Raw genomic sequence first — 9,772 nt, forward strand, 5'->3', positions numbered from 1 at the left:
TCCTGCTCCTGCTCCTGCTCCTGCTCCTGCTCCTGCTCCTGCTCCTGCTCCTGCTCCTGCTCCTGCTCCTGCTCCTGCTCCCTGCTCCCGCTCCTGCTCCTGCTCCTGCTCCTGCTCCAGCTCCAGCTCCAGCTCCAGCTCCAGCTCCAGCTCCAGGGGATCCAACACCATCTTCCAGCATCCGTGGGCACCAGCACACAAATACCTGCCCCACCACACACACACACACATGCATGTATGCACATGCACGCGCGCACGCGCACACACCAGCAAATAAAATTACTAGATGTTTTTAAAAGTATGAACTGAAGGAGGAACCCTGGGAGTCCTCATGTTCCTATGGAGGGAGAGAGCTAAGGATTTTATTCTTCCAAGAAGGTCAGCACCTAGAAGGTGGAGAAGATTGCTGGGGAGGACTTCAGAGTACACAGAAAGGTGGCCTGTGTGTTGTGACACAGAATGACAGGTGGGTCCACTACACCGAATCCCGTCAGCTCCCCTTTCTTATCTATATGCTTTGGACCTAGACCTTTTCTAATTTAAGCCTTTGTCTCTCCGAAGCCCCCCTGGTGTGGTGGTAACACTGTGCTGAGGGGTGAGAGCAGCGAGGGAAGGGACTCCATGGAAGAGAGCCGTGGAAGGGAGCAGGCAGGGGAGCGAGTGGGTTTAACCTTGGTTTTTCCTTTCCTGGGTCTTTTCAGTGCCAGGTGGTCAAAGCTGGCTAAGTTACAAAGAAACCCCACATCCATCCAGCTTTTCTAACAACTGCATGTCCAATGGCAAACCGCTCTTCCCTGTGTCTTATTGATTGTGCAGAGTCAAGTTTGTCTGTCTCCAGATGGTTCTCTTAAAGGGCTCAGGATCCCATGAGATTACACAGTCAAAATGCTCTGTTTTGCCATAACGGAGTGTCTTTATTTTGGCAGCATCAGCCTTCTGATGATGTCTTATTGCCGCTCATTCAAGCTTGGAGATGGTTCTTAAAAAAGTGATATGATGGCTTAGGCCAGTGGTCCCAGCATGGTCCCTGAAGCATGGGGCTATGTGGGAAGTTCCAGGAAAGCCTAAAAATCTGTGAAACTCTGTCTAAATAAGTAAGTAAATTAATAAATAAGTTTAGGTTAACTCATGGGGGGTGTACAACTCCCCTGATGTGTTGTTTGCACTGAACATATAATGAAAGCAACAAGCTAACCATATTCTAATTACCTGATAAACCTTTGCCAGTGGTCTCTTTGGCCAGCCACAATTGATAACAGCAATGACTTAAAAGTAACTCTTTAACTGCTTCAGAATAATTTTTTTAAAACTGTATCGATACACAATTTACACTTTGCCAATTGTGGGAGGCTTGAGGCAAAGTCTCACTCTGTCATCCAGGCTGGCCAGAAACCCACTATATGCCTTGGCTAGTCTCAAACTCAGCAGCCCTTCCATCTTAGCCCACTCTGTGCTGGGATTGTAGGGATGAGCCGCCATGCCCAGTAGCACACCTATTTTAGTGTATGATGTGACAAACTGACAGATGTACATGCCTATGTGCCTACGTAGCAATCTCGCTCCCAGCAAAGGCACAGAATAGTTCTGTCCCTCCTCTTTCTTTTTCCCACTAAAAACATGAATGTTCTTATTATTGACTGTTAAATGTTCTTTTTTTCATTAATTTATCTATAAATTCACTTTACATCCTGATCACAGCCCCCCTTTTCCAGACCTATCCTCACATACTCTTTGCCCCACCTCCCCCTTCCCTTCTCCTCAGAGAAGGGGAAGCCCCCCATGGGTACCAACCTGCCCTGACACATCAGGTCATAGCAGAATTAAGTACACCTTCTCCCACTGAGCCCAGACCAGGCATTCTAGGCAACCAAGTCAGAGACAGCCCATGCTTCAGTTGTTGGGGGACCCACATAAAGCCCAAGCTGCACATCTGCTACAAATATGTAGGGGGCCTTGGTCCAGCCCCTGCATGCCCATTTGGTTGGTGGTTTAGTCTCTGTGAGCCCCTACAGACCAGTTTAGTTGATTCTATATGTTTTTTTGTGGGGTCCTTGACCCCTCCAGCTCGCTCAATCCTAACCCCCACTCTTCCACAAGACTCCCCGAGCTTCACCTGATGTTGGACTGTGGGTCTCTGCATCTGTTTTCGTCAGCTGCTGGGCGAAGCCTCGTAGAAGACAGTTATGCTAGACTCCTGTCTGCAAGCATAGCAGAGTCTAATTAATAATGTCAGGAGATGTCTCTCTCCAATTGGGATAAGTCCCAAGTTGGGCCAGTGATTGGTCAGCCATTTCCTCACTCTCTGCTCAGTCTTTATCCCTGCACATCTTATAGGGAGGACACATTTTGGATCAAAGGTTTTATGAATGGGTTGGTATCCCCTTCCCTCCACTGAACTCCCTCCTGGCTACAGGATGTGGCCCCTTAAGTCTCTGTACCCCCAGCTGATCGGAGTCTCAGCTAGGGTCACCCTATAGACTACCAGGAGCCTCCCCTGTCCTATGTCTCCTCATCATCCCAGAGATGCTCCCTCCTCCCACCAATTTCCATTCCCTCTCCTGCTGCCCCCCCCCACCTGATCCCCATCTCTCCCTACCCCTTCTCCCACATAGTTCCCTCCCTCCATCCACCTTCAGTATCTATTTTATATCCCCTTCTGAGTGAAATCTCATTTATTAATTGTTGATCTTAGTGCCTGAGCTGATTGCTGGTGTTCTGTTCAGGAAGTTGTCTCCTGTGCCAATGTGTTCAAGGCGGTTCCCCACTTTCTCTTCTATTAGATCAGTGTATCTGGTTTTATGTTGAGGTCTTTGATCCACTTGGATTTGAATTTGTGTGGGGTGATAAATGTTCTACATGCTGACATCCAGTTAGACTAGCACCATTTGTTGAAGATGCTTTCCTTTTTCCATTGTATAGTTTTGGCTTTTTTGTCAAAAATCAAGTGTCCATAGGTGTGTGGTTTTACTCCTATGTCTTCAATTCTATTCCACTGATCAATGTAGCCTCCCCAGCCTTGAACAGGCTGATTCAGACCTATGCTGCCACTGTGAATGAGACCACCTGGGGTGGAGTCTTCCATTCTATTGCTCTGTCACCTGCACCCGACCTGCTGAGAGGCTGAACCTGTCTTCCTGAGATATTCCTGAGATAGCTGACAACCTGTGGTATTGGCGACCTAATGCTAACAGCTCTGGTAGATTGAGTGCTAACAACTTGGCAACAAAGCATCAAGAAGCCTGGCGTGGCAGGAGATGGGCCTCCCCCCTTTATAAGCACAGACACTTAGTAAACATTAGACTTTGATCAGAAATCTGTCTTGGTCTCCTTTCTTCTCTTGCTGTTTCCTTCCTTACAGCTCCAGCCTCCCACTCAGGAACCCAGTTCGTGTGGACGCAGGCAGCTACAGATCAACCTGTCTGTTTTTGTGCCATTCAGTTCTTATTTTTGTTCTGTAGTACAGCTTGAAATCAGGGATGGTGATACCTCTAGGAGTTCTTTTATTATACAGGATTGTTTTAGATAACTTGGGGTTTTTGTTTTACCATATGAAGATGGGAATTGCTCTTTCAAGTTCTATAAAAAATTGTTTTGGAATTTTAACGGAAATTGGATTTAATCTGTAGATTGCTTTTGGTAAGATGGCCATTTTTACTATGTTAATCCTACCAATCCATGAGCACAGGAGATTTTTCCATCTTCTGATATCTTCCTTAATTTCTTTGGCAGCCTACAGAAAGGGGAAAGATATTCACCAACCCTAATCCAACAGAGGACTAATATCTAAAATATATGAAGAACTCAAGAAATTAGACACCAACAAACCAAATAACCCAATTAAAAATGAGTTACAGATCTAAACAGAATTCTCAACAGAGGAATCTCTAATGACTGAGAAGCACTTAAAGAAATGTTCAATGTCCTTAGTCATCAGGAAAATGCAAATCAAAACAACTCAGTGATTCCATCTTACACATGTCAGAATGGCTAAGATCAAAAATGTAAGTGACAGCTCATGCTAGCAAGGATGTGAAGCAAAGGGAACACTCCTCCATTGCTGGTAGGAGTGTAAACTTGTACAGCCACTTTGGAAATCAATTTGGTTGGTTTCTCAAAAAATTGGGAATAGTTCTATTTCAAGACCCAGCATACCACTCCTGGGCATATACCAAAAAAATGTTCTACCACACAATAAGGGACACTTGCTTGACTATGATAATAGCAGCTTTACTCATAATAGCCAGAAATTGTAAACAACCCAGATATCCTTCACCTGAAGAATGGACACAGAAAACGTGGTTCATTTACACAGTGGAGTATTGTTCACTTATTAAAAACAAGCACATCATGAATGGAACTAGAAAATGTCACCCTGAGTGAAGTAACCCAGACCCAAAAAGACATGCGTGGTATGTACTCGCTTATAAGTGGATATTAACCATAAAATATAGGATAACCATGTTACAATCCACACACCCAAAGGAGCTTAAAGATCCCAAGGAAGGATGCTTTAATCTCACTCAGAAGAGGATATAAAATAGATATTGGAGGTGGATGGAGGGAGGGAACGATGTGGGAGAGCAGGCTGTGTGGTGGTGGTGTAAACCTTTAATTCCAGCACTCAGAAGGCAGAGAGAGGTACAGGCAGGCTGATCTCAGTTCAAGGCCAGCCTGGTCTACAGAGTGAGTTCCAAGACAGCCAGGGCTACACAGAGAAACCCTGTTTGTACACCCTCTTCAAAAGAAAGAGAATATTTTCACAGCTTGTACTCACTTTTTTTTTTTTTGAGACAGAGCCCCCACGTGGTCTAGACTGGCCCCAGAATTCACTACCCGCCTGCTCCAGTCTCCTATGTTTTGGGATTGCAGGTGTGAGCCACCTTGCCCAGCTTTTAATTTTTTAAAAAATATTTTTAACGACATCTTTTGAAGAGCCAAAGTTTTAAAATGCTGAAGTCTAATTTATTGCTTCCTTTGACGAGTTATTAAATTTGTTTATTTTTTTCTGACCCAAACAAAGTATGACACATCTTTAGCCCTTTTAACCCAAGAACTTTAAAAACACACTGCGCTGACTTTTCTATGTCTGATTTATGTTTATTTGGTTGCTGTGTGGGGTGGGAGGGAATCTCTTCATCGACGCTGCTGTCAGCCTCTCCTCACACCCTCCGGGCAGCCTTTTCTCAGTGGAGTCACACCATAAAGTCTAACCCTGTGTTGTGTGGCTTTTTCTGGGGCCATGGGAACAAACATTGTTCAGCCCAGAGAAGACACCGAAGACAGAACAAAGGAAGGATTCCAGACAAGGGCAGCTAGACAAACGAGTGAGTTTCCTGGGGTTCCTTGGAGTCTAGGTGAGGGGTTAGTTACAGGAGCGCAGGTGAGTCAGAGTCCCACATCATCAAAACGTCTCGTCGTCTACCGTGATGACTCATGAAAGCTACATCCTTTTGTCTCCTAGCACAACTTGCCAGCAACTCATCCACACTGTTGAGAGTCTCCTCTCTGCAGCAATTGTCACCATAAGCTCAGGGAGGGGCCTCTGGAAGCTTAAGGTTAAGCAATTGGTAAACCTTGAAAGTCCTGGGACTTCTGAGTCCCAGGAGGCTGCCTGCCCCTTTCCTCCAGGAGGAAGTTGCTACACCACCTCATTGCAATTCCAGCAATCTCAAAATACCTTATCTATGTAGCAATAGCGGCAGTCTGTTCACACCCAGTGAAGCAAGTCATGGTGGGAGGTATGTGTGAGGTGACGGGTGATACTGTGACTGTGAGTGAACTCAACAGGGAAGTAAGCCTGGGCATAAGGATGCAGAAAGCCAAGCACAGAGGCCTTGTGGGAGAAGCCCACACACATTGGAGGAGGAGGAAGCATTCTATAGTGACAGAGAAGTTGGGCTTGGGGTGGGGAGGTGACCAGGGGTATGAGCTACTGAAAAAGCCATGATAAGAGTCTCAGGGAGGAAGTGACTACCAGCAAGGCCAAGGTGTCACCTACACACTGTCACCTGTAAGCTAACAACTCATAGAAGTCTTCACCTAGATCAGGGGTTCTGAACAGGTGGGTGGGTTGTGACCCCTTTCACAGGAGCCATCTAAGACCACCAGAAAATAGAGATATTAACATTATGGTTTATAGATATTAACATTATGGCTTATAGCAGTAACAAAGTTACTGTTATGAGGTAGCAACAAAAATAATTCTATGGTTGGGGGTCACTGAAACACGAGAAACTGTATTAAAGGGTCACAGCATTAGGAAGGTTGAGAACCACCGACCTAGATCATTTGTAAAAAATTTACACTAGGCAAACCAATCCTAGTCAAGTATTTAATCATTCATCTATTTTATTTTACATTTTAAAACAAGGTCTAACTCTGTAGCTTGGGCTGGCTTTGAATTTGTGGAGAATCTTCCAGCCTTGGCCTTCCATGTGTTGACATTATGAGTGTGAGCTGCCTGCCCCACCTGCTCCTTCCAAACATTTTTTTTTTTTTAAATCTTGAGCTAGAACTTCATTGCCTAAGCTATCCCTAAACTTGTTCTGTAGTCCAAACTGGCTTTGAATTTCAGGATCTCCTGCTTCAACCACTTGAGGATCTTGGATTACAAGATTGGGGCACTTGGATGGGGGCACTTTTGCCCCCATCCTCAACAAGAATCTACTGATTTAGTCTAAGCAGCGGTGGGGTTCCATCGAAAGCCATGCAGTTGTATAGTAAAGCACTGTCTCTGGAAATAAGTATATGGATCTGGCCTTAAAAGAATCACCAGGGTTTTGCTGTTGTTTTATGTATATCTGAGGAAACTCACAGGGGTCAAGAATTAGATCTCTGTGAGTTCGAATCCAGCCTGTCTACACAGATGGAGTTACAAAGCAGTTGTGAACTGCTCCACATGGGTGCTGGGATCTGAACTCCAGGCCTCTGGAAGAGCATGGAGCACTTTTGGTCACTACAACTCTCCATCCCCCCCATATCCATTTTTCTTTACTGGCAGATTTTAGTTCACTTTCTGCTGCTATAACGGAATGCCTGAGACTATGATGTTTATAAAGAGCAAGTTGCTACACTTTCAGAAGCTAGGAAATCAGAGGTCAAAGGGTCAAGGGTCTAGCAAGAGCCTTGCTGCATCATCTCATGACAGAATAGCAGAAAGAAGAAGCGAGATTACAAGAAGGGCGGGGAAATAATAGGGAAGGAGGGAGAGAGGGAGGAGTGGAGGGATGGGGGGATCTCATTCATTATGGAGAGAACTTTCAGCCTTATTAACGTTTATTAAAAGTCCCCCTCCCCTTCCTCTTCCTCCCTTTCTTCAGACAGAGACTCACTATATAACCTTGGCTACCTTGGAACTTACTATGTAGACTACGTTGCCTTTTCCTGAGTACCAAGCTCTGTGAGTACTGGGGATGGAACTTTGGCCCAATGCAAGATTAAGCTCAAACTTTCCTTTTCTCCCCTCTCCTTCCTTCCCTCCCTCTTCCCTCTCTCCCTCCCTTCCTCCTTTCTTTTTTCTTTTCTTCCTTATATTCTTGAGACAAGGTCTCACTATATAGCCACTAAGTAGCTAGCAGAGGATGATGCATTTCTGGATTTCCTTGGAGTGGAGTGTGTGTGTGTGTGGCGTTTCTTGCAATAGAGTCTTTTTTTTTTTTTTTTTTTGTAGTTTAGACTGGCCTTAAGGTAACCCTGTAGAGACAATCTCTTGTGCACTGTGGGGAAGATCGCCTGTCAATAAAAAGCTGATGGCTAATGAGCTGAGGCAGGATTAGAAGGTGGGATATCTGGCAGGCGTGGAGGGTGGGGGTGGGGTAAGGGGAATTCTGGGAAAGAGTCAAGCATGGGAGATTTTGCCCCAGACTCAGAGGAGAGCAATGAATGAAACTGAGAAGAACTGGCTGTGTGACAGACAAGGACTAGTATAAATAGGTTACATGAGTCCCAAGCTAGTCAAAGAATGACCCAAAGCTTAGATGGCTTAGGCTTTTAGTCATACATAATTAAGTCTAAGAGTCATTATTCTGGGGACAAAGAGACCTGGTAGAAAAGCCCATGGCTCCACAACCCTCCTGCCTCAGCCTCTGGAGGGTCAGATTTATAGGCAGGAGCGATCATAGATAGCCAGCTTAAAAGATGGGAATCTTGAAAATGTTTAGACACTAACATAAAAATATTAAAATTCTTTTCAAGTGGTACTGAAGGCAGAAACCAGAGCCTCACACATATTGGGCAAGCACCTGAAAGTTATCCTAGGGTCAAAACATGAAAATCCTTAAAAGGAAATAAATAAATAAATATCCCTTTTATATAGATTTTGCCCTCAAGTGCGGATGGTAGTGTCTACCTAACTTTATTACAAGGAAGACCCGTTATAGTTACCATGACTACCTTTCAAATAATGGCCTTCAATATGTGTAGTGCTCATACACTTACTTTATTTAAATAAATAGACTTCACTTTCTGGCTCCTGGGAACTAGACTTCATCTGTGTCATCTTAATTTAAAATCCTAGATTTGAAGGTAAAACATTGGGTTGTTGTCTTTTTTTTTTTAATTTTTCTTTCTTTTTGGTTTTTTGAGACAGGGTTTCTCTGTGTTGCCCTGGCTGTCCCAGATCTTGGTCTGTAGAGCAGGTTGATAACTTGAACTCACAGAGATTCTCCTGCCTCTGCCTCCGGAGTGCTGGGATTAAAGGCATGCGCCACTATCGCTCGGCAACACTGGAGTTTTCACTTGTTGTATTTTGACTTCTGGTGACCAGTGGACTTTTTTTTTGTACTTTAGTTTCTCTCCTAGTTGATGTGTGGTTGGTAAGAGAAGCTCTCAGCTGTCACTTGGTGGGAAAGGCAGCATCTCATGGCCACGCCCCTTTCACTCGTGAGCTCCAGCAGGTGCTGGGGGCCTGACTGACTCTCCCCAGTGGCTTTTTCTTTTTGACAGCCTCAGCCATCACACCTGTTGTTCCCACATCTCTTTTCCCATCTAAACATTATTTATTTATTTATTTATTTATTTATTTATTTATTTTTGCTTAAATCAGTTTTGTTATTAGGTGATCATCTTTGGCATTCAGGACAGCCTACATCGGTCGGCTACACGGTTCATCTTCTCTGGTGTTTGATCCAGATGTGTTTTTATGGAAATAAAAGAATTAGACTTATTCTTGAATCAGAGATAACCTAACCAATCTTAGTGTTTTGTTTTGTTTTGTTTTGGGGAGGGGGTTGTTGTTTTGTTTTATTTTAAATGCTCTAACAAGATTTATTTTTAAAACTAATTTTTTTTTAAAAAATTATTTTATGTTCTTGGGTGTTTTGCCCATAGAGGTCAGAAGAGGGTGTCCAATTGTCTGGAGCTGGAGTTACAGGCAGGTGTGAACTGCCATGTGGGTGCTGGGATCAGAGCCAGACCCTCTAGAAGAGCAGTATGTGCTCTTAACTGCTGAGCCATCTTTCCAGCCCTGATGTTATTCTGAGACAAAGTCTCACTATGCAGCCATAGCTGGCCTGGAACTCACTCTGTAGACCAGGCTGGCCTCAAACTCATAGAAATCCACCCGTTTCTGCCTCTCAAGTGCTGGGATTAAAGATGTGCACCACAACACTTGGCTGCAGTCTTGTTTTTATGACATTATATATGAAAGTGTGTAAACCATGTTTAGTTATTTGGGAATATCTACTTCATATAGAATATTTTGGTCCTAATTCTTCTTTAGATCTACTGATTTTGGATTATACTCTCTGTGATGTTTCGTTAGTATCTTTGGCCC

At 44.2% G+C, this 9,772-nt stretch overlaps 1 long non-coding RNA gene across 1 annotated transcript in view; it reads left to right on the forward strand.

Moving 5' to 3' along the window:
• Positions 1-9,183, forward strand: part of LOC110292756 — a 21,452-nt gene extending 12,269 nt beyond the window's left edge. The window contains exons 2-3 of the long non-coding RNA XR_002377743.1: positions 7,320-7,399; positions 8,194-9,183. This is a non-coding gene — a long non-coding RNA (uncharacterized LOC110292756). The remainder of the gene's footprint in view (positions 1-7,319; positions 7,400-8,193) is intronic.
• Positions 9,184-9,772: the final 589 nt, after the last annotated feature.

The sequence above is a fragment of the Mus caroli genome, chromosome 4 (genome assembly GCF_900094665.2).
Source record: "Mus caroli chromosome 4, CAROLI_EIJ_v1.1, whole genome shotgun sequence".
Classification (NCBI taxonomy): domain Eukaryota; kingdom Metazoa; phylum Chordata; class Mammalia; order Rodentia; family Muridae; genus Mus; species Mus caroli.